This window comes from Rhinolophus hipposideros, assembly GCF_964194185.1.
Source record: "Rhinolophus hipposideros genome assembly, chromosome: 1".
Lineage (NCBI taxonomy): Eukaryota > Metazoa > Chordata > Mammalia > Chiroptera > Rhinolophidae > Rhinolophus > Rhinolophus hipposideros.
The window spans coordinates 32,752,350-32,777,431 of NC_138047.1; positions in this window are offsets into that span (position 1 = coordinate 32,752,350).

The window sequence follows — 25,082 nt, forward strand, 5'->3', positions numbered from 1 at the left end:
AATCATTTTATTGCATTGTTGCATTCGTTTTTGTTTTAAGATTTTTGCATCTGTATTCATCAGAGATATTGGTCTTTACTTTTCTTTTTTTGTGTTATCGTTAACAGGTTTTAGTATCAGAGTAATGTTAGCCTCATAAAATGAGGTAGGGAGTACTGTTTCTTTAATTTTTTGGAAGAGTTTGAGCAGAACAGGTATTAGACCCTCTTTGAAGGTTTGGTAGAATTCACTAGTGAAGCCATCTGGTCCCGGACTTTTGCTTTTGGGAAGGTTTTAGATGAGTGATTCAATTTCCTTATTGGTGATCGGTCTATTTAGATTTCCCAGTTCTTCATGATTCAGCCTTGGAAGGCTATATGTTTCTAAGAACTTGTCCATTCCTTCTAGGTTATTGAATTTGGTGGCATATAGTCCTTCATAGTATTCTTGGATGATCTTTTGTATTTCTGTGGCGTCCGTAATAACTTCCCCTTTTTCATTTCTGATTTTGTTTATTAGTGTCTTCTCTCTTTTTATTCTAGTGAGTCTAGCCAGAGGTTTGACAGACTTAATGCAATTCGCATCCCATTTTTTCATTCTATTTCTTTAAAAAATCCCAATGGCATTTTTTAAAGAAATAGAATAAAAAAATCATCAGGTTTGTTTGGAACCACAAAAGACCCCGAATAGCCAAAGAAATCTTAAGAAAAAGACCAATCCTGGAGGTATCACACTCCCTGACTTTAGCTTGTACTACAGGGCAACAATAATCAAAACAGTATGGTATTGGGAAAAAAAAAAAAAAAAAAAACAGACACGTAGATCAATGGAAGAGAATTGAGACCACAGAAATAAAACCACATAAATATGGACAAGTATTTGTTGACAAAGAAGCAAAAAAAAAAAAACATACAGTGGAGAAAAGACAGCCTCTTCAATAAATGGTGCTGGCAGAATTGGAAAGCCACGTGCAAAAGAATGAAACTGGACTGCTATCTGTCACCATGTACCCAAAATTAATTCAAAATGGATCAAAGACTTAAGCATAAGACCTGGAACAATAAACTGCATAGAAGAAAACATACATACTAAACTTATGGACCATGGATTCAAAGAGCATTTTATGAATTTGACTCCAGAGGCAAGGGAAATAAAAACTAAAATAAATAAATGGCACTATATCAAACTTAAAATCTTCTGCACAGCAAAAGAAACCCTCAACAAAATATAGAGGCAATCTGTTGAATAAGAGAAGATTTTTGAAAACAGTGTTTCTGATAAGGGGTTAATATCCAAAATATACAAGGAACTCATACATCTCAACAACAAAAAAAACAAACAACCCAATTGAAAAATGGGCAGAAGACCTGAAGAGACATTTCTCCAAAGAGGACATACAAATGGCAAACAGACATATGAAAAAATGCTCAACATCACTAATCATCAGAGAAATGCAAATAAACACCATAATGAGCTGTCACCTCACCTCATTTAGAATGGTTATCATCAAAAAACATAGCCCTCTCTAGTGCCTCTGACCAAGTCATGCTCTCCTTCTGTTCTCTCTCATAGTACATTACATTACTTCATAGGACATCAACATTTTAATTATAATTTGTGTTAGATTTTATTCATCATTTGACTTGCCCTCACATATGCCTAACTCATGGAAAGATTATATATATATATATATATGTATATATATATATATATATATATATATATATATGTATATATGTACATATATATATATGTACATATATATACATACACATACATATAGACATATATACATATATACATTTATGTATGTAACATAAGGAATAGCTGTCATTATAATAATTTTTACAGTGTGCAAAATTTTTACAGTTGCATTATTTAGCATTCAATAAAAATTGACTTGATACAAAAATAAAATGTTTCATGGGTACATTGAATAGAAAAAATTAACAGATTTCTAACTCACTCTTTATTGATAAAAATCATAGAAGAAAAACTACAATAGATGCACAAAGAAATAACTTTTAAATGGGAAAGATGCCTAAGACAGAAAAACTCAGTCTTATTTAATATAGAACTATTGTATTAGAACAATAAAAAAATATATGGTTGGTTATTTTTTGTAGAAGACTTTATTGCCTTTTCCTATTATAAACTGTTTCCTATTATAAACTGTATAGTTTTTACTGGTCAAGAAAAATAGGTTTATTACATAGTTATTAAACTTGTAATGTTTCACAGGAAACTGATATAGGGAATGGTAAAAGAAAACAAAACACAATTTTGGTATGATTTACTTGGAAATCATTAGATTTTATTGTACTCCAAAACATATTAAATATCACCTCTTATCTTTACCTCAGTGTTGGCAAAACATAATAGTTTTAGATGAAATTGTAGATCATTGAAACTTCCAATGGGATAGAATTAACTGTTCATTTAATGAGCTAGTAGTGAACACAGAATTCTAAGTAAAATGCACTGTTATGCAACTTCTGCCTCTGACTGATAGTGGGTTTGTGAAGTTACAAAAGTGAAATATGCACTTTAAATCTCAGTTTTCTGTAAATGGATGGAAAAATTAGATACCCTGCAGAGACTTGTTTTGGGTTTTCAATGAGATAAGGCTAAATGCTAAGCACATGGCCTGGGACAAAAGCACTTAGAAAAATGAGCTTTCAGAAAGCTTCAAGGTGTGTAAGATTTCTTTTGACTATGAGATACCGTTAACGTACATGTAATATAATACTGGGTGCATTTTTTATTTTATTAGTTTCAGGTGTCCAAGACAAGGTAATACCTAGAGAACATTATGTTAAGTGAAATAAGCCAGAAAGAGAAAGACAAGTACCATATAATCTCACTTATATGTGGAATCTAAAGAAAAGAATAAGTGAATGAACTAATCAGAAACAGTTCTGGGGACAAAGAGAAAATACTGGGTGCATTTTTATTAGCCACAATGTTTTTCCTAATTTCAAAAGTTATATCTGGGTCTTTCTTGTTTACTATTATTAATCTATTATAGACTTTTCACCTACATTCTCTAATATAGGCTTTTGCTATTTATTTTTTCTAAAATAATGTGCAATCTTTTATGTCACTATCTTTGCTTATATTTATATTCTCTTAGAAGGCTATTGTATAGCCTTATATTTTTAAAATAATTACATCCATAAAAATTGTGTTCATATAATTCTACTTCTTGGAATATTTCTTTTAAGATTTGATTAAACTAAGCATTTTCTTAAAAAGAAGTAAGTTTTAAGAAAAGTAACAGATAATACACCTAAGACATGAGTTTAGCCTGACATTTTTACACACCTACCTAATTTTATCTTTTGATTTGAAAAGTTTTGAAGACATTTATGAGAACGTTAATATTTACTGCATATGTATCACTAAAATCAAGTCAATTCAGTTATAAATTGGTCTGTGAAGCCACCACGAATAGCCTTGTTAATCAAGTATTCATATCTATCACACACAGTATCCAAGTTTTCAAGAGTTAGACTGTACCAAAATGTACATAAAACAAGATGTCTTCTGAAGATATTTTTTTGCTTGATAACTTATTTCAACATTTCATATTCATATCATCTAAAAAAGTAATTAATTGCCATTGATAATTGACAAGAATTTAATTGTTACTTTGTAGTATAAGGCAGGAAATGCTAGTTCATAAAGAAATCTGCCTAATCAAATGTTATAAATAGAGATTTTATTTTATTTTAATTTCTATCATTAGGCTTTGTCTTCCTGAAGAATTTCTATAAGTCATATGATTTGTCTATGCATGACTATATATGCTTTTAAGTAGTCTATAGGAAAATAGAAGCATATGTGTAACCTTTAAACTTGACATAATAATATTCAATATTAATTGCACAAAACAATGAAACAAATATTACAATAGCAGATGTATGAATTTTTGTTGAACATAAACTTATAGAAAATATGATTTTTAAGGTTGATAAAAAACTTGAAATGCTTCTAAATTTCACTAATGATGTGTTTAACTTTGCATTTGATTAGTGTCCCATTAATACACCTTACAAGCTTACAAATTACTCATCCAGGTACTTTGTTCTTTTGGAGAGCAAATTAAGTAGTTATGGATAATAATGATATTATTCAAAGACAATAAGAAAGTAAACATTTTAAAATCAAGTTATCTTGAGGCAAGGTAAGAAAAGTAAAATAATTGTTATGTTGGTAATTCATATGCATTAAATTCTGGATTTCTAAGGCACTCTGATAAATTCTCTGTTTAGCAATTTTAGAATTGGGTGAAGGGAATTAAGAAAATTATGTTTACAAGTAAAGAATCAAGGAACAATTTAAAATAATCACTTGTCTTTCTATAGCATATTTCTTTGGCAACATGTTCCAAGTCAAAAAGTAAATGTTTGTAGTTGTATATAGGGGTCTCTGAGGCTATATTGCGAGACAAAGCATCCACAGAGAGCTTGACCAGATCTTCTGTTTATATTTAGGAATCTGTTAGGAAGTATCTTGTTGCAATTTTATTGTTGGAAAAAAATATGCTTGCTTGGATTAAGTTCTCTACAATAGAGTATGTTCAGTATTATTGTCAATAGACAATGCTTGAATTTAGATTATAATGTACAATTTTAAACATAATTATAATTTTTCAGGAGATCACTGATTATCATTTACATTGATTATTTTTTATCCTTAAAGTTTAATACAATAAGCAAATAATGGATGTTTATGTGCTCTGACATGTATTGGCATGGGTAAGCAGTTAAACATAGTGTTAACTGATTAGAAAATTAAGAGAAGATTGACATGTAGAGTCGTTAATATTTGTTCTATTGCATACATCTACCTAGTAGTGAGTCACAGAAAAACGAATATATATTAACTGCTATCCTAAATACAAGATACTATTTCTACTTATGCTGCTTTGTCTAAGTCATTTTTAACATTGTCTTCAATAGTACATTATCATCTAAGTATAAATAAGAATGTCATAGTTTAATATGGGACTACATCAAGAGTGAAAAGTTTTTCTCACAGCAAAGGAAATCCTCAGTAAAACAAAAAGGATCCCACTGAATGGGAGAAGATATTTGTCAATGAGCCATCTGATAAGGGGTTAATATGCAAAATGCATAAAAAGTTCATTCAACTCAACACCAAAAAAACCCCAAACAACCCAATTAAAAAATGGGCAGAAGACATGAAGAGACATTTTTCTAAAGAGGACATACAGATGGTAAACAGAGATATGAAAATATGCTCAACATAACTAATCATTAGAGAAATGCAAATAAAAACCACAATGAGATACCACCTAACCCCAGTCAGAACAGCTGTCAGCACTAAATCAACAAACAAGTGCTGGCGAGGATGTGGAGAAAAGGGATCCTTCATACACTGCTGGTGGCGTTGCAGATTTGTGCAGCCACTATGGAAATCAGTATGAAGGTATTTCAAATAACTGGAAATGGAACTACCTTCTGACCTAGCAATTTCACTTTTAGGTATCTAACCAGAAAAATCCAAAACACTAATTCGAAAAAACTTTATGTACCCCTATGGTTATTGCAGCACTACTCACAATAGCCAAGACATGGAAACAACCAAAATGCCCATTGGTAGGTGACCAGATTAAGAAACTGTGGTACATTTATACAATGGAATATTTATTGCACAGCCATAAAGAAGAATGAAATCTTACCATTTGCAACGATATGGATGGACCTAGAGAACATTATGTTCTGTGAAATAAGTCAGACAGAGAAACACAAATACCACATGATCTCACTTATATGTGGAATCTAAAGAATAGAATAAATGAACAAACTAATCAGAAACAGTCTCAGAGATATAGAAAAAAAAAAAAACCTGAGGGTTGCTAGATGGGAAGGGGGTGGGGATGAGGGTGAAGGTGAGGGGATTAGAAAGCACAACTGGTAACCACAAGATTTCCATGGGGATACTAAAGACAGTTTAAGGAATGTATTCAATAATGTTGTAAAGATTTTGTACGGTATCCGATGGACACTTGTCTTATTAGGGAGACTACATCAAGGATGATGTAGATGCCTGATCACTGCACTGTACACCTGAAGCTGAAGCTGAGTAACAATGAATGTCAACTACAATTTCATATATATGACATTGTATATAGTGTATATATATGTAAATATATAAATATATATGTATACATGACTATATATATAGACCATATATATATATATATATATATATATATAGTCACGAGATGTGGAGTACAGCATAGGGAATAGAGTCAGTGGAATTATAACAGCTATATGTGATGTCAGAAGGGGTAGTAGATTGGGGGAGAAGGGTTATAACTTTGTGAGGGGTGTAAATGTCTAACTATTACATTGTTTTGTACACCTGAAACTAATAATAAAATACAAGAATGTCATATTTTTCAAAATAAAGTAAATGTTTTATTAAATTAAAAAATCTTAATTTTACCATGAGCCTCAAACACCTGATGTGTTTTTCTAAATTATATTATTTAATCAATTACATTATATAACATTAAGTGGCTAATATTCATAAAGGAAACAAAAAAAGTGAGCAAAACTGATTTTTGACTTTATTAATTTTTCTTCTAAACTGCATAGATTAAATGATAGAATTAATAGTCAAAATAATCTACATATTGTTAAATCAAACATGCATCCACTAAGATATTACAAATATAAGGTCCAGAATCTGGTACAGAAAGGATGAAAATTCTTTGCCAGCAATATTTAGAAATAGTGATTAACTGAAACATTTGGAAAGAGTGCCCAGTTAAAATTTTTACTACTCTCTTTCAGTTATTTTCCTGATTTGGGAGGATTTGACTTCTAGAACTCACTCTGCAAACACATATTCATTTTGTACCAACTATTAACACTTGGATACTATTCTGAGCTCCAGTAACACTAAGGAAAAAGATAATGTGTGTTTCCACAGTTTTAATAAATAGACAATATTTACATAATTCAATAAACACTGGGATTGGGAGATTATGTGTTATACGAGGTCTGACAATTAAGTTCACCACTCATCCTAGAAAAAGTGCTACATACCTCATTGCTGAATATCACTATGGTCACTTTTGAAATACTCCCCTTGGGAAGCTATGCACTGACGCAAGTGCCTAGTCCTCCCTTCAAAGCAATTTTATTTATTTTAATTTATTAGTTTCAGGTGTACAAGACAAGGTAATACTTAGACGTTCATCATTTATATCCCTCACACTGTGAACCCCCCTCCCCCCATCCACTATCCCTCCGACCTCACACCGAGCCATCACATTATATATATAAAATTATAGTTGGCATTCATTAATGTTTAGCTTCTGGTGTACAATGTCATGATCAGGAATCCACAGTATCCCTGAGGTGGTCTCCCAAATAGGACGCATGTCCATCGGATACCCAACAAAATCTTTACAACATTATTGAATAGGTTCCCCAAATTAATTTCCTATGTTTATTGCAGTGCTTTACACAATAGACAAGATATGGAAACAACCGAAATGCGCATCGGTAGATGACTGGATTAAGAAGCCGTGGTACATTTATACAATGGAGTATTACGCAGCCATAAAGAAGAAAGAAATCTTATCATTTGCAACAACATGGATGGACCTAGAGAACATTATGTTAAGTGAAATAAGTCAGAAAGAGAAAGACAAGTACCATATGATCTCACTTATATGTGGAATCTAAAGAAAAGAATATGTGAATGAACTAATCAGAAACAGTTTGGGGGACACAAAGAAAAAAATGAGAGTTGTTAGATGGGCGGGGGGGGTGGGGATAAGGGGAAAGGTGAAGGGATTAGGAAGCAGCTGGTAACCACAAAGCAATTTTTGATTCTCTTACTGGAATGGCCATCAGAGCTGTCGTCGTATTACCCTTGATGTACTGAATGTCATTAAAATGTTTTCCTTTTAATATTCCCTTTATCTTTGGATAAAGAAGTCATTGGGGGCCAGATCAGGTGAGTAGGGAGGGTGTTCCAATACAGTTATTTGGCTAAAAACTCCCTCACAGACAGTGCCGTGAGAGCTGGTGCATTGTCATAATGCAAGAGCCATGAATTATGACAAAAAGTTCGGGTCATCTAACTTTTTCATGCAGCCTTTTCAACACTTGCAAATAGTAAACTTGGTTAACAGTTTGTCCAGTTGGTACAGATTCATAATGAATAAACCCTCTGATATCAAAAAAAGGTTAGTAACATCATTGTGACAAGTTTGCTAACTTAATGGTTAGACCTCATACTATTGAAGCATGGAAAAGGGCCATCACCAAGAATCAGGGTCGGGATACTCCATAAGAAATGAGACTTGCAGGGTGAATAGAGGTTACACAGATAAATTGTGAAGGATGGGAGAGAGAGCTTGAATTAAGGCAAACAGGGTCTACAAACATATAGAAATAGATACTGTCACATTCTCTTACAAAATTTTCTTCTGGGCTGACATACCCATATCCCCTCCTGCTGAGAATGCTCTGCTGTTGAAGTCTTAAATCTGTATATGTTACTGACAATTTCCATCTGGCACAAGGTCTGTCTTACTATGGTTGTGCTACCTCCCAAGGAACTGCTCGTGGCCTGTTACAAGCTGATGTGGGAATACAAATGTCTTACCTCCTCTGAATTCCTAACATCCAAACATTTCTATTCCTAACATACTCTCTTCCCACATATACCCATTACATAAAAAAAAAAAGAAACTTTCACCTAAATATCATCGAGCTACTTCATCAAATTCGATGTTTAAAATTATGGTTTAGCATCTAAAAACTAAAATAAGTTGTTTGCCCAGACTACCTAATATAACAAGATAGAAAATGTTGGATTCTTAAATGGATTTTTGCCAAATGGTCTTTCTTTTAATCTGGTAAAAAATATGCAAAGCCTTGTATCTCATCTGAACTCCTAATAAGGCTAATTCTCTAATATTAGCTTCAGCTTCAGTTATAGTACAGGCTAAATTTAGAGATTTTAAATCCAAAATTATGGGACTCTTATCAATTTAGATTGCTAAAGACAGAGTGCTTTTCTTTTTTGAAACCATATTGCTTGCAATGTCTGCTTTCTGACTAGACATTACTTTCTTGTCTGGAAGTGACAAGAAACAATCAAGACACTCATATATTCTATTTTTCTATAATTGTCACTATTTGTACAGAATTAATCTGTACATGGCCTGGATTCAAAGCTAAAGCATGCCATGATTTGACCAAATATTTCACCTCATGATAAAAGTCACCAATATTTAGATCAAATTGGTCAAGTCCTCTTTAACCAAAGCTCATCTTCTTCACTTAGTCTATTACGTGCAACGTCTTGTAGACATTGCATCAAGTTTTTGCACATTTCTAGTTAGATTTATTCATAGGTAGTTAACTATTTTGGTTGTTATGTCAATAACATCTAGTTTTTCTATTTCTATTTTGTATTTGGATAATGTTTGTATACAGGAAAGATAATTTGACTTTTCATCTTATAATTGGACTTCTTGTTCATCTTGTTGAAATCCATTGTTGATTTCAATAGTGTGGTTGTTGGTTCTTTGGGTATTCCAGGTCTACTATAATATTCCCTACTAGTAACATTTGTGGAATATTTACTTAAGAAAAAAAATTGTTTACCTGTACCTTTAAATACTTTCCTACCTGAAATTTATTTTAACCAATTTAGCATTGCTATAAAAGTTCTTTTCATTTATTATCATTTGTTTGATAATTGTTTTTCTTTCTTTTAATTTTTCATCTTCTGTCATTTTGACTCATTTTGAGCTATGTTTTAATTTCTAAATAAAATCTTAGAGTCTGCCTTTTAATAGCTGAAATGACCTTTTCCCAGTTAGTGACATTACTAATAGTTTGAATTTAGTTTTTGTTTTCTAATTTTATTACTTTGTTTTGTTTCTGTTTTACTCTTTCCAAATTATTATAAAATCATGAAGTTTTCGTATTTTTATTTTCCCTATATTATATTGAAAAGTATGAAATATTTTATCACTTTTAAAGCTTATATCATTTAAATATCTCTGAACTTGAAATGTGTCTATTTACTGATGACATCATATAATGACTGCCAGCCAAATGGAAGTCATGAGAGAGCTGTCCTTACATTTTCATGAATGACCTTTGTCAAACTTCATTTTATCATTACATTAATTAGGTAATGTCCACCACTTGTATCACATATGTTATATTCAGTTATCTAAAATAACTACAAAAATAGTGTGATTCATTGTTGAGATATAAAGTTATTTTGGAAATTAACATGGAAACAGTGAGGTGAAATGTATTTTGTCAGTGAAGCACATATCTATTGTTGGAGCAATAAAAATGATTCCATACTTTCTTACTGAATAACAACCAAGTGCTTTATGGGACCTAAAAAAGAAGAAACCTATTAGTAGATTAAGCTGCTTTATGCTTTGTAACAGAGATATATAAAAAGGACAATTTATCACACACCAAAAAAAGAAAGTACCGACACCAAAACTTATAGGATGGCTGTCAGAAGCTTGGAAACAAATTCTAAACATAATGCTGCAGTACAAATCCTTAAGCTGAAACAGAGTATGCTGTTATATTAAAAAAGTGGGGGTGGGGTGGGGATTTATGTCTCCAGTTTAAAAATTTATATGAAACAATTGGAATTTGAATGTGAAAATGCTTTTAAGACAGGCATTTGCTTCTTATATTTTTCTTTTCATGATTGCAGCAGAAAACTGTGATAAAACATGCTCACAAAAATGTGATATAAAATGATTCTGAAATATTTCAATATATATAAATAAAGATGTTAAGATATAAGAATACATTATGTCACTGACAGCCTATTTTTCTTTTTAATCATGCAAAAATATTGTACATCTTAAAATTAAAGATATAGTTTTGATGATTTACTCTTTGAATTATCACTTTTACATATTTAGCATTTCTTTGTATACTTTTCTAACAAATTGCAGAGTTAATCCAATAGGTAATGTGTGGTTAGAAACAGAAATTAAAAAAAATGACTAATGAATTTTACTCACATTTTAAAAGTTTTCATTAAGTAATATTAAGAAGGTTAAAATGAATTTTACAATTATACAGAAGAAGTTGTACATTTTAGATGTTTGTTTTGTTAGATAACAATAGTTCCTCCCGAACCTTTTAACCATAGTGAGTTGGTAGATTTGAGCAGAAGCTATAGATTGAGGCCTATTTTAGGCTGTCTATTAAAAAAAAACCTTTTGCACATAAGATAAGTGACAAAATCTTATTTGTTTTTTTCAACTGTTGTTTCCCAAAGGGGTGAATTATTTCATGCAGTTAATACCTGTCCTAGAAGCAGTTTGGTGTGTCTGTCTGACTTGAGGGACAGGTATTCACTTGTAGCCTCTAATGTATGATAATTCTGTTTTTCAAATGAAATTCACAACAGCCCCTAAATTCTCTCCAACCCAAAATCTGTGGGACAAGAGGTCTCACCTAGAAAAACATTATATTAGTACCTGTTATACATCCTTTGTTTTGCTTTAACCTCAGAATTATTAACTACTTTCTTCAATTATAACATGGAAAATACTTATGATATGTAAAACAAATAATTTTCACTACATGTTATTCAACTGTGTAGATATAAATGTATGAATTAAAATTTCAATAACCCCTTAATTAACTAAAGTTTGTTCTTACCATAACGCCTTTCTCACTTGCATTCAAACGTAAGTTCACAGCACTTCCCAAGCTACATACTCTGTGAGAGTAATAACCCTTCTACTACCAGTAAATAGCATTCACAACTCCTAGAACTCTAACTTTAAGTTTGGAACAACACATATTACAGTTCCATCAGATGGACCTGGTAATACTTGAAAAGGTTTTCCATTTCAGGATACAATAAAGCCTTCCCAACACAGCGGGGTTTTACAATGGAAATAAATATTCCCCAGGGGGGAAAATCTTTAATATACATGGTACTCCACTCACAGGGAAATTGAACTAATCAATACTATATGTCTCAGATGATACATAATGGTCAAACAAAGGAAACCAAAAAATAAAATAAAATAAAGGAGACTTATGAAACTAAAACGTTGTTGGATAAAGCATAGCCTCCTATAGTTTACTCTTCAAAGCAATGATGATGTTACACAGTTTTATAACTGGTAGTATGTATCTGAGTAAATGTGTAGTATACAAACAAAACACATACACACTCTTAAAGTCATGCATATGCATATATATTTTTGAAATATATTTTGAAAAAATGTTTACCTGTTTTATTTTGTATTTAGAATACATGAAGTAAAAACATTTAAATTGTAATGCTATATCCTATTTTGAACATATTTTGAAATCTCTCTCACATTTCAAAACTATGTCTAACAGACTATGTCTATTTTTTTTTTTATTAACTCACCAGTCTTTGCTTATGTTACAAGCTAAAAAAAATGTAGGAGGAAAAACTACCTTTCTCTTCCGTGTTTACTATATTGTTAACATAATACTATTCTAAATTAAATCCCTAGAAAACAGTAAAGGAATACCCAAAGGTTTTGGATAAACTCAGGATTAAGTCATATTTTTAAAAGAAATATTATATAATAAAAATAAATTTGTATGAGTTTTTAATATACTTTATGTATATTTTTCTTTTCTCTGAGACAAACACCGATGATGTGTTTTCTCTCATCATATCTATGGTATATAATACTTTTGGATGTTGACCATCTTGTTCTAGGGGAAGATTCTCTTTTATTTTCAAAATTTCTTATTTTGTTGCTTATAGAGAATTGTATTTACTTATAGTAATAAGAATATAATTTGTTATAATTATAAAATTATTGAATGATTATATCACTACTGAATGTTTAGAAATAAATAATCATATTATACCTATTGAATTTACAAAACAGTAAAGAAATTAATTAAAAATATTATGTAATGGATAAAAACCATTAAGTATTACTATATTTCCAAACTCTTCAAGAAATATATTAGTGCCAATAATCAGATTATCTTTGGATTATAATGATCATATAAAATGAACTTGACATGAAATTGAGCTTTATTTATGGGGTAAAAAATACTTTTAAGTGTGAGCTTTCTTTTGTTTATATAATACGTAAATTTTTCTGATGCTTCCCTTTCATGCAGAAAAAAAACACAAACTCCTGGTGTTATTTAATATTTGTCTATTTTAGAAAATAGCAGCATGTTTATACATTATTCACTGGGAAGTATTAAACTAGTATTTTTAAATCATATATATGTATATAAATTTATATATATATACACATATATATACATATATATGTTATATAAAAATCTATATATATATACACATATATAGAGAGAGATTTATATATATAAATCTAGCACACAATTTTGTTATTCTTTGTAAAATGACAATGCAGGAATTAAAATAAGAGGTCATTGCACAAAACAAAGGGATTTGCATTACACTTAGACTCAGAAAATATTAGAAAGATTAAATTCACTAAAATATGTTATTTTACTCTAGTCCTATTGTTGCTTTGTACCTAGAAATTGCTTTAATAATTTTTCAGTGACACTTAACCAGGGCAGTTTCAAACCTTTGTATGAGTTTTCAACCTACCAGAGTCTTTGCTGAAGATTCTACCTCAGCTATGGCTGAGAACATTGAAATTATTTGATGTGATTTTCCTCAAGTTGTTTCTTATTTAATTCAAAATGTCTTTTTAAAAATATATTTTAATTACATTTTCTTTAAAAAAATTAATCCAAAATTAATCCAAAATTAACTCCTTTATCATGTCTTTGTTTTATCCCATCACGTATTTTTTAATAAGTTATCTCTACCTCTGTTGTATCTTCCTTTTCATAATCTATTTCCCCTCTGTCAAAAAGACAAAATTTTAAAAGTAAATACAATTAAAAAAAATAAATCAGTCTTTCTTTCCTACTGTTCTTGTGCTAGTAGTCAGTCATTTTTGCTTCTTCAATTGATAAAGCATTTGAAATACTTACATACCTATCATCATTAATTCCTTCTTTTAATCACTCATTTACTTTTTTCACTCTTGTAGACTGGATTATACCCCATATGCTAATTAAACTCTTTTATGTAAGGTAACTAATGAAAGATATATATATATATATATATGTATATATATATATATACATATATATATGTACACATATATATGATACATATGACATATATATGATATATATGTCATATGTATCATATATATATCTTTATATGGATATATATCATTTTATTTTATTTTATTTTTATTATTTATTTATTTATTTATTTATTTATTTATTTATTAGTTTCAGATGTACAAAACAAGGTAATACTTAGACGTTCATCATTTATATCCCTCACACTGTGAGTCCCCGTCCCCCCATCCACAATCCCTCCAACCTCGCACCGAGCCATCACATTATATGTATAAAATTATAGTTGGCATTCATTATTGTTTAGCTTCTGGTGTACAGTGCCATGATCAGGATAGCTATCATCAATAAATCAAAAGGGAATGCTTGTGCACTGTTGGTGGGATTGCAGATTAGTGCAGCCACTATGGAAAACATTATGGAGGTATCTCAGAAATCTGAAAATGGAACTACCCTATGATCCAGTAATTCCAGTCCTAGGCATCTATCCGGAGAAATCCAAAACTCCAATTCAAAAATCAGTATGCACTCCTATGTTTATTGCAGCACTTTACACGATAGCCAAGACATGGAAACAACCGAAATGCCCATCGGTAGATGACTGGATTAAGAAGCTGTGGTACATTTATACAATGGAGTATTATGCAGCCATAAAGAAGAAAGAAATCTTACCATTTGCAACAACATGGATGGACCTAGAGAACATTATGTTAAGCGAAATAAGTCAGACAGAGAAAGACAAGTACCATATGATCTCACTTATATGCGGAATCTAAAGAAAAGGATAAGTGAATGAACTAATCAGAAACAGTTTTGGGGACAAAGAGGAAAAACTGTGAGTTGTTAGATGGGCGGGGGCGGGGGGAGGGGAGTGGGGATAAAGGGAAAGGTGAAGGGATTAGGAAACAGTTGGTAACCACAAGAGGGCCTCAGGGTTTTTGAAAATTAATTTGGGGAATGTAATCAATAATGTTGTAAAGATTTTGTAGGGTATCCGATGGACACGTGTCCCATTTGGGAGACCACCTCAGGGATACTGTGGATATATATCATTTTAGATCCTCCTGGTTTTAGTGTAGTGGGAGACACTATTTAACCATATCTCTATTGGGTTTAGGGTTTACTATTAAACCTCCAGATTTGTATTTCACTCCTCAATATTTCTATTAAATTTTGGAGAGGATATTTCTATCCTCTCCAGAATGGAGAATAAATTAAGAGATGCAAAATACATAAATTGACATCAAATTTTATTACTAATAAAACTGACTGGTGAATAAGACTTTAAGTATAAGGTTACAATAGAATTCACAATATTATGCTCCTTACAGAAGTAGATACTATCATTCAGTCACAGTCAGTGTTTAATAATTACAAGTTTACCTGTAGAAAGACTATCCCATGATGAAGTAGTAAATATATCTGTTCTGGGGATAGTTTGGTTCTGAAAAGTAGAGGAATAGTCCTGGGAAGCGGTGTGTGTGTTCCACAAACACATTAATCAGATATGAAACTCCTTCAGTGAGTGAAAGTATGAACAGAGAAAAATAGATTTATTCAAGTATCCAATGGGAAGTCTGAAGAAATTAAAACTTGGTACATTGGTGCCCATTTCTCTTTTCTTGCTCTTCATGATATATTCTATCTAACATTTCTGGACTTTTGTCCTTTGATTATGCTTTATTCATTCTTTGGTCTATCTCTTTTTTATACTTGAGTCACACACATTTTAGAGAACATCAGGTTTCTTTTCTCAAATTTTTAAATGTTCTCCCATTTTTAGTTCAATCATTATGAAGTTTAGTCTATTTCTTCTCACTTTGAGGTCAAAGACCACACTGTATTCATTTTTATGACAACTTTAGCACCTAACCTGGGGCTTTACCCATAATAGGTTTTCGGTATATGCTTGTTGAATTCAACTTGTAAAAATTCAATTAAATATAACAAGCACATAAAAGCTCACTTACAAAATCTGTGTCAAAGTTTTAGCCTCCACTCCTGGTCACCATCACTGCTCTCTGTCTTAAGTATTAATATAGGCTAAGAGCCCCTAATTTATTTGTTTCCATAGTGTCCACTAATATAAATTGTACAATTATTAGACTGCAGTCAGGAGGCTGGGTGGGCTTCCAGGGCTGAGGTTCCATGGTTTGGAACATGGAGCTCTTACATCGCTAGTGTACTGAAGTGTTTGCTGCTCAATAAATGTTTGTTGAATTGGATTTAAAGCTAAATTAAAGGAATATTGATGATTAGAAATGCTTTAGTGTTTCAGTTTGTTGAAATGGAAAATGCTCATGGTAGAGCAAGTTTGGAAGAACAAATCAGGAGGGTGTGAGACTACTAAGTTTGAATTTTCTATGAGAAATCACAGCAGAAATATTGAGTAGTAAATATATAAGTCTGGAATTCAAGAGAGAAGTCTGGGCTAGAGATACACATTTGGAAGCCATTAATGTATGGCTGTGAGATCACCAAGAAAATGAGTATAAAAAGAGAAGAAAAGTGGCACAAGTACAACTGATCCTTGACACACTCCAAAATTAAAGTGTGCTGTGTAAGAGAGAAGAGGAGGAACCAGGAGAGGAGACTGAGAAGAAGGAACCAGTGAGATAGAAAGAAAATCAAGAACATGTGACATCAGGTTAAGTGAAAAGAAGGTATCAGGAGTGATAATATGTCAAATGCTACAGAAAGCAAGTAAGAAAAGATATGAGAATTGACATTGAGTTTAACAACAATGGACTTCTTTGGTGACTGAAAAGACATGCTGAAGAAAAAATAGAAGAGTTATAGACAGTAAATATCATTCTTTCAAGGTGTTTTGGTACAAAGGATAAGTGGTCAGAATAACATAGTCAAGAAAGAGTGGATTTTTTTTTAAGTTGAAAGAAATACTTTCATGTTTGCATATTTCTTGGAATGATAAAATACAGGGCAATATACTCACACACACACACAATAATATAGGAGAGAGCGGAAGAAAATCATTGAAGCTATGACTTTGAAAAGGGAACAGAGAAATTAAAGTGATGCGTGTCTACTGGCAATAAAGGATAAAATCTTCATTACTCAAGCTGAAGGATCGGCTTCAGATAGGTGTAAGTCTGACAACAATTCTATGGGAAAATATATCCTGCCTGCTATTATGGGAAATTCTACAAAGTCACATTGCAAGAAAGTGAAATATTATTCTATAACAAGGAAGGAGTAAAGAGATAAACAGCATTCTGATAAACTACATAAGGTAACTCCTTTTATCAACCCGTTCCATTCTCTAGTTCTCAAAGAAACAAGTAATCCATGGGATTTACAATAAACAAACAAAAACATAAAAGCTATTTAATATTTTGGTATTCATATTTGGTTCATGTAACTGATTATGTACATAGCTCACTTCCTTTCCAAACATACACTAGTTTCTTTTTTAATTCAAACCAGGAAATATACAGGAACCAACTGAAAGTTTTCCCATTGATATATATTTATTGAACATCTGTGTGGCTAGTACTGCTCATGTTAGGGAAAATGTTGAACTCCTAACCTCAAGACAGATTCTAGTTACGTAAAAAGTTAAAACATAAGATATTTAGATAACAATACAAGGCCATATGCAAGCAAGTACCAAAATAGATAGAGCACATAATAGGTGATTCAGTGTAGAGAGAAACATGTGGGCTGAAATTATCATATAAATTTATCTGAAGGAGGTAGAAATAGTGTTAAGCTTCAAAAAAACTGAGTACCTATTTGGTGTCTTTTTTTTTTTTTAATACTGAAGATGAATAAAAGGAAATTTCTGTCATTGAAAAGATTTTGCTCTAGGGGGGAAGAGTTAAAAACACAGGTAATTATAAGAGGATATTTTAAATGTATGAAAAAATATGATAGAGATGTATCAAAGATCAGATTGGAGTAGTGAGGTGGGTGTGAGCGCCAGAAGGGTAGACCATGAAATTTTATAGACTATATGGCCATGCCTACGAGGTATGTAAACCTTTCTTGCCAAGTCTCCAAGGATGAATAGGAGTGAACCAGGTAAAGAGATCTGAATCTGTCACTAGTTAATTAAAAAAAAAAAATAGTAGAATGACATGGGATAACAAGATATATCTATATCTATTGATGTATATATGTAGGCACCTACGGATTTTTGTTTTTAGAGTGTATGCAAACATTTGCAGAGTTCTATGGAAGGCACAACTGTAGGACAAGATCTAGAACTTCATGCATAGGAATGAGAGATTGTCTTTTCACTGCTCCTTTTTCCCTGAAGCCATACTAGGTATGTCCCATCAAGACTTTATAAAAGTATACTTCTAAGAATGTTAGCTAGGAAGAGTTAAATATTCACATTAGGATCCATCAGTTATAATTAGAATAACCCATAGGCTAAAGTTGTGTTGATGGATAGTTAAGTAAATCATAAATTAAAGCAGCTGGGGAGCGGGTAAGGGATTTCTCAAGCAGGTTTTTTTGTTGGTTTTTAACCTCACTTTTAACTGGTTCAAGATCCAGTGAATAATGGAGCCAATATTTGATTATGTGGAAATATAGAAAAAGTTCCCTGGCAAGTGTATACAAGTGTGTTCTATATTCTTGTGATTTAGTTACGCATTTTATATCAATTCAAAAAAAATTACTCACTTGGATCAAATTTTGAATATATTCACAACTTCTAAAATAGTAATGTGAAGTAATTGGTTAAAGGTGTCAAATCTGAATACAAGGAAGGAAAAATAACACTCTCAACTAAATAAGCTATTGGCAACATCCACTTAATAATAGTTTAAGTCTTCTCAGGAACATTGAATTATGAGGAAGCCATTTCAGCTTTTTGAGTGTTTTACTAAAATGCGATTTCATATATGTTTTTCTTTCATGGAAAAACCTTAATGTATAAAAAACATAAGTGAATATGCATGACAGTTTATATGGCAGCAAGAAATAAGAATTAAGAAATCTGTTAAAGGCTTTCAATTGAATGTCAATTTCTAGCACCTAAACCTTAGACTTCTATTTTTGCGTTTTTATCAAGGATTCAAAATTATTTTTAATGGCTTTTTGAAATGCATTGCAAAAGAGCAATGTATATGAGTTATTGCCAATTCAAATTATTAATTTTCCATATTAATCACTGATAAAGTTGTCTTTCCTATAAGTAGGTAATTGTGTCCACTCAAGAATAGTATTAGTTTAGAACTTAAATTCTGATAAGTGGGTTCTTTGTAAAAATAATGTAAAGAGAAGCTCAGAGGGCATGATCTCTTCTGATTAAATTTGGGCCTTATTTTTATACTTTTAACTTAATAAAGATTTATACTTTGGACCCATTCAATGGATTTAATTAAAGTGATGATTCTGGTTTCTTAGAGTTCTTTATAAAAATCCCCTCTAACATCTTCTACTATATTTTAATTATTGCCCTCCCAAATCTCCCTGGCAAGAATTGTGAAAGATCTATCAAGACATGAAAAGAATCTATTTATACTTTTATTAGGTGATTACAGGATATAGATAAGTTAAATGAAATCCAGCAATTTCACAAGGAACAGGAATGAAAAATTGAAGTCAATCTGTTATACGATATTTGCACTACTCATGAAGCTACAGTGTTATTGGAAAGTGGACTTAGATCATGTAAGTGTTTATTGCAAAATCTAGGGTAAACATTAATTTTTTTTAAGTAAATATAATTCATATGCTAAAAGAAGACAAAATGGAAGAAGGTCAACTGCTCTAGTAATCAGAAAAGACAGAAAAAGAAGAGGAAAACTAAAAGAAACAAATTGCAAATATGATAAATAGAAAAGTTACAAATACTGTAAGTATTAATCCAAATATATATATAATAACTTTAAATATGAGTAGTCTAAACACACCCATAAAAAAATACTGTCCGAGTAATTAAAAAATGAACTATATGTGCTCTTCAAGAAACTCACTGCAAATATAAAGACGTATATAGGTTAAAAGTAAAGGGATGGAGAAAAATATATCATGGTAACACTAATCAAAAGAAAGCTGGGATAGCTTTATTAATTTTTGTTAAGGTATATTTCATAACAAGGAAACATCATAGGTAAAGAGAAACAGTGCATTCAGGTAAAGTGAATAATTCTCCAAATAGACATACAATAATATATACTATATTATATATATATATATATATAGTATATAGTATATATTATAGTATAGTATATAGTATATATAGTATATAGTATAGTATATAGTATATAGTATAATATATAATATATATATACACATACATACATATATACATATATATACATAATACCTACATATATATATATATATATATATATATATATATATATACACATAGAACATCAAAATACATGAGGCAACAACAGCTAGAAGAGCAAAGAAAAATAGAGAGAATTATACTATTACACTTGGGGACTTCAACATGTCTCTTTCAATAATTTATAGGCAAAGACAAAAATGAGTAAGAATGTAGTAGTCCTGAACAGCACCAGCAGTCAACTGAATCTCATTGACATTTATAGAGTACTACATCCAACAACAGCAGAATACATATTCTCAAGTTTACATGGAACGTTTACCAAGATAGATTATGCCTGGGCCATAAAGACAGCAACAGCTTTAAAAGAATAATCATGCAAATTATGATCTCAGATCTTAATGAAATTACATATCATTAACAGAAATAGAGCTGGGAAATTCCAAAATATTTTGAGAATGAAACAATGCAGTTTTCAGTCATACATAGATCAAAAAAGAAATCTTAAGAGAAAATTTTAAAAACATTTTGAACAAAATGAAATGGAATATACAAGTCAAATTATAGTAGCAGCAAAAGTAGTGCTTAGCAGTGCATTCATATTATTGAATGGCTATATTAGAAATGAATGAAAAATCTAACATCAATAATCTAAGCTTCTACTTTAGTAAGCTAGCTAAAAGAGTCCAATTTAAGCATACAGCAAGCAGAAGAAATAATAAAAAATAGAGCAAAACTCAACAAAATTAAAATACTCATTTCATGGACATTAAAAAGATAATAAAGGACTACTACAACAACTATACGCCCACAGATTTGATTACTTAGATGAAATGGACTAATTTATTTAAAGATACAAACTACCAAAACACCGAAGAAAAATAATCTAAATAAGATTATATGCATCATAGAAATTGAATCAATAATAACATTACAAAAAGGAATACAGGGCTCAAATACATTCTCTGGTGAATTCTTCTAAACATTTAAAAAATAAATGATATCAATTCTCTAGAAGATCTTCTATGTAGAAGCAGGAGGAAAATTTCCAAACTTATTCTGAGACTAGCATTACCCCAACACCAAAAATGGATAAATACATTGCAAGAAAGGAAAACTACAAATCAATATTTTTCATGAATATAGATGCAAAATCCAAAAAAATATCAACTTAAATCCAACGATGTATAAAATATGAACACCATGAACAAGTGGTGTTTACTCCAGTAAGCAAAACTCAGTCAGTACTCAAAAATGAATTAATGTAATCCCCCACATAAGCAGAATAAAGAAGAAAAATCATGTGATTATATCAATTGATTCAGGAAAAGCAATTGAAGATTCCAAAAAACCTCTTTGTGATCAAAACTCTCATCAAACTAGGAATACAGAGAAACGTCCACATTTGTTAAAGAGCATCTGCAAATAACCTATAGCTAACATCATACTTAATCGGTAAGAACCTATATACTGCCCTTATAATATCAGAAACAAAGCTAGGATGTACCCTCTCACCATTTCCATTTAACTTTTTATTAGAAGTACGAGGTAGTGCAATGTAACAAAGAAAAAATATAAAAGTTATACGACTTGGGAAGTAAGAAATAAAATTGACTTATTTCGTAGATGACATGTTTATGTAGAAAACCCCAAAGAATCAGCAAAATTTCCTGTAACTAATTAGCAATTATACCAAGTTACTAGGCACAAGGTTAATATACTAAAATTGATTGTGTTTCTATCTACTAACAACAATTAAATTAAAAGCATAGTACCATTTACATATGAAATGCTTAGGGATCTAATAATATATGTACAGAATCTATATGTAGAAAAAATTATAATGAAAGAGATCAAAGATTGAAATAAATGGAGACCTATTTCCATATTCCAGGCTCATGGTTTAGAAGACACAATATTATAAAGATGTAAATTTTACCCAAAATTATCTATAGATTGAAACAATCCCAATCAAAATCTCATCAAGCTATTTTTTTGTATATCAACAAAGTCTAAAATTATATGAAAATAGAAAAATGAACCTAAACAGCAACAGAATACTAAAAAGAAACAAAGTTGGAGGAATGACACTATCCACACTAACCAACTTCAAAACTTACCATAAAGCTACAGTAATCAAGATAGCATTCTGTGGATGAAAGAATAGGCACATATGACAATAGAACTGAATAGAGAGTCCCAGAAATAGACTTGCACATATAAAATTAACTGACGACATAGAGGAGCAAAGGCAATCAGTGGACAAAGGATATTCTTTTTAATAGTGGTGGAACAATTGGAAATGCATATGTCAAAAAGAAACAAACAAACAAAAAAAAAAACCCATCTTGACACAGATGTTACAACTTCACAAAAATTAACTAAAAATGGATCACAGACCTAAATGTAAAATTGAAAAACTATAATGCTTCTAAAATAAAAGAGAAGAAACCTAGGTGAACTCAGATTTAGTGATGATTTTTTTTCATATGTCTTATTTTTCTTTTCTTTTTATTAAAGTTGATTGTAGTGACAATTGTTAGTAAAGTTACATAGGTTTCTAGCATACAATTCTGTAATAAAACACCAAAAGCAAGGTTGATAAAAGAAACATGTGGACTTTATTAAAATGAATAACTTTTGCTGTGGGGAAAAACATTGACAAGGGAATGAAAAGATAAGGTACAGACTGGGACAAGATATTTACAAAACATTCATCTGATTTTAAAAAAATGTATCCAAAATATACAAAAATTCAATATTCAACAATGTAAAAACAAAAACAATCCAATTGAAAGATGGGCAAAAGATATGAACAGACACCTTACCAATTAAGATACACAGATAGCAAAAGAGCACTTGTAAAGATACTCAGATATTCCACATGCTGGCAGGGATGTGGAACAGGAACTCATACTCATTCCTGGTGTAATGCAAAATGATACAGCCACTTTGGAAGCACTTTGGAAGACAGTTTGGAAATTCCTTACAAAGCTAACCATATTCTTAGCATATAATTTAAAAATTGCACTCTTAGGTATGTACCCAAATGAGTTGCAAATATGTATCCAAAAAACAAAAAGACTACTTGTGAATATTTATAGCAGTTTTGTCTATAATTTCCCCAAACAGGAAGTAACCAAGATATTCCTCAAAAACTGAATGGATAAACTGTGGTATATCAATTAAATGCATATTATTCAGTGATAAAAAGAAATGAGCTATCAATCTACAAAAAGACACAGAGGACTTAATGCATGTAACTTAGTGAAAGAAACCAATCTGAAAAGACTACAATGTCCTAAGGAATCTAATGTAAGATTATAGTGAATAAATATGGCTAATTTGGCAACTGACCAAAATTTTGTGAATTCTGTAACTGCAGTTTTTACTCTACTATATTGTTATACAAGAAGGTTTTAGATTCACCAGGAAATTATGTGCATTTTTTTAAATTGTGGAAACACTATACTAGGGGTGTCCAAACTGCAGCCCCCCGGCCAACTGTGGCCTGTGATGAATGGTTAATTGGCCCGCAGCAAATTCCAAAAATACATTTAGTTTACCTAAATAAACCAGGTGAGGCAATACATACTTCACCTCAAGTCAGTGGCCCGGCTGTTTATGTATTTTACCGCATATGGCCCTTGGTGAAAACCGTTGAAAAAAGTTTGTACACTCCTGCCCTATACCATAGTAGAAATAGGTCTTGGACATAAGTTACTATGGGTTTGCCCTACATATCTGTAGGGTGACTTCTGACACCTTTGACTAATGATGTGGCCCTCAGTACTTGGCTGGTTTCCACTTTGTATCCTCGAGGACCTAGTAAGATACCATGGAACTATTTTTATTCACTTACATCTTTATCCCCCTATACCTTTTGCATCATTTGTCCTTGTTCAATAACAAGCTGAAGAAAAACCAACTTGAGCAGGGTCTGGCAAATTGCCATTGAAACTTGTGAAAAATTTAATAAATACGTATTAAATTGATCTGAAATAAATTGAATTATTTTAAATGAAAAACTGAAGCCGGGCCCTGGGGAACTATAGACCAGTACACGTCATGTCCTTAAGTGATAGACTGCAGAATGTATAATAAGATTTAGATCCCTGTCCACTTCAGTAAACTTCCTACTTGAAGAATTGCAAAACTGTTTTTATAAAGGAAATCATGCTTGTCTAATCTACCAGTGTCATTCGAGGACATAAATAAATGCAGAAAGGCTTAGACCTTATTTCTTTGACTATTTTCTACATAAAGATAATTTTTATGTACACAGATATGGAACTGACAAGAATGCTTTACCACAGGGATCTCCTTGAGACATGCATAACAGAAAGGATAATGTAAACTTTTCTTAGACTATGCTGTGCAAGAGAAGTATAATGTGAGCCACATTAGTCATTTTGAATTTTTTAATAACCATGTTAAGGAAAAGTTAAGAGGAACAGGTGAAATTATTTAATTACATATTTTATATAACTTAATCTTTATATTCAAAACATCAATATAAAAAGTATGGAGAATAGCTGGGCTTGGGCCAGGAATCCATGTTTTAACAAATTCTCTGGGTAATTTTGATAATCACTAAAACTCGAGAGCCACTGCTTTACAGAAAGATAAGCTCAAGATTCATGGGTGAA